Source organism: Belonocnema kinseyi, chromosome 3 (genome assembly GCF_010883055.1).
Source record: "Belonocnema kinseyi isolate 2016_QV_RU_SX_M_011 chromosome 3, B_treatae_v1, whole genome shotgun sequence".
Taxonomy (NCBI): Eukaryota; Metazoa; Arthropoda; class Insecta; order Hymenoptera; family Cynipidae; genus Belonocnema; species Belonocnema kinseyi.
In genome coordinates this window covers 75,004,703-75,006,626 of record NC_046659.1, presented here as the reverse complement: position 1 = coordinate 75,006,626, position 1,924 = coordinate 75,004,703, and the positions used below count along the sequence as shown (strand labels likewise).

The following is a 1,924-nucleotide window of genomic DNA, read 5'->3' as shown; positions in this document are numbered from 1 at the left end:
AAGCTCTACCGACACACTAATAAGAGAAATAAGCTAGAGGAAAAATATATCATTACCGTATACCTACAAACAATTAGATTCTATAAAAGACAAGCTAATACCCTTGATTCAAGAAATCAGGCCTCTGAATTTAAATAATTTAAAACAATCAGTCGACGACATCGAAAATGCAATAGATAAGGTCACTAGAGACAGAAGAACGCGAACCTGGACTGAACAGGCCACCAGTTGGCTGCAGTACTTAGGATATACGGCCATTGCTGCAATCATAGTTTTTATGTGTTACAAATGCCAAATGTAACAAGAATGTCAAAGGATCTTCCATCCTCCCCACTCGTCGAGTCCTAGAAGGAGGGACCCGTTGCCACTGTTTCTCTTGTACGGGGTAGTCAGTTCATTTTGTACCCTTGACCGGCCAAGGTCTGTTATAATAAAGAAGTCCTGCAATATAGTTCAGGCAAAATGAAGAGTATTTAAAAGTGATTCTTCTGACCCGTTACAACTTTATATTAAAATATTTTTCGTTTGGAATAGTATAACCTATAATTTTTTTCTGCAGAATTTACCCCTTTTTGTTGACAATTTAAATAATTGGAAATTAGTTTTTCCGGCCACAAAATACAATAGCTTTGTAGAACATTTGTCTTTTCGGCGGAAATTTGAACAGTTTAATACATTTTTTCTTTATTGACTACAAATTGGAATTTTTTGTTTAAAAATTTACCTTTTTTAGTAAAAGAATCTAATTTTTGTTGTGGAACATTCCATTTTTTTAATAGAAAATTATTCTGATTTCGTTAAGGATTTTTTGGTGGAATTCAGCTGTGGTTAAAAGATTCACCATCAGGTTGAAATTCGAACTGCTTTATTGAGAATTTACTTGGTTTGTCGAAGATTCATCAGTTTTCTTGAGAATTCCTTGCTTCGGTTAAAAATTTATCTATTTTGTTTTAAATCCGTTGTTTGTGCCTGGAAAATTCAAATCTTTTTGTAGAAAATACAAGTATTTGGTTAAAAATTAATTTTTCTCTAGAAAACTAATATTTTATGTATGGAAATGCAACTATTTATTTGAAATTTCAAGTGCTCTTTTAGAAGTTTAACTGTTTATGTTGAAAGTTTAACTATTTAATCAAAAAGTTACTTTCTTGTTAATAATTCGTATTTTTGATTAAAAAATGCACACTTTTGTAGAAAACTCATCTTTATGGTTTGAAAATCAACAATTCAGTGGAATTTTTTTCTTTTTTATAAAAATCGGCTCCGTCGCTTGAAAATTGATTTTTTTTTCGTAAAAAATCTCTTTGTTACTAAAAATTCAACTAATTCCTTAGAAACTTAATATAATCAGATTGAGAGTTTTTGGTTGAATTCTACTGTGTTTCATGTCAAATTCAAATTTGTTTTGCTTGAATTAATATGAGTTAGAATATTTTTCATTTGACATGTCTATAACACAATATACATTTTATTTTAACTGTATATTGGGAATTTTTCATTTACTTTAAGTAATGCTTATTTCTTTTTAACTAATTTTTACGTATTATCATTTTAGATCTTTTAAATTTTAAATTATGAAATTAAAAAAGTGAAAAAAGTAATGTTTTAGGTAACTCAAAGTTAATTTATCTAGTAATGCAACTGTACCTCGTTACCTTTTTTCGCTAAGTAACGTAACTGTAACTGTATTTTTAAAGTCTCTTAGTACTTGTTCTCTTTCTAGGTTTTTTTTCAACCCCATCATAGGGATTTTTTTCATATGGAGGTGAACATTTCTTCATTCCCGATTATATCTCAATATTTGTGAAGAAATTGGCATGTATCATGCTAATTTCTTCAAAATGAAATTTTGCATCATCTCATGCTGAAATCTGAAATCTTTAATTTATATAATATTGTAAGCAGTAGTTATTTTTTAATTTAA

The 1,924-nt window shown here is 28.9% G+C and overlaps 2 protein-coding genes across 2 annotated transcripts in view; both read right to left on the bottom strand.

Annotated features, from left to right (window-relative positions):
- The window catches only part of LOC117169879 (neprilysin-2-like), a 55,744-nt gene that overhangs the window by 529 nt on the left and 53,291 nt on the right, over window positions 1–1,924 (bottom strand). The window lies entirely within an intron of this gene.
- The window catches only part of LOC117169339 (neprilysin-2-like), a 52,705-nt gene that overhangs the window by 43,274 nt on the left and 7,507 nt on the right, over window positions 1–1,924 (bottom strand). The gene's annotated exons all lie outside the window — the stretch shown is intronic.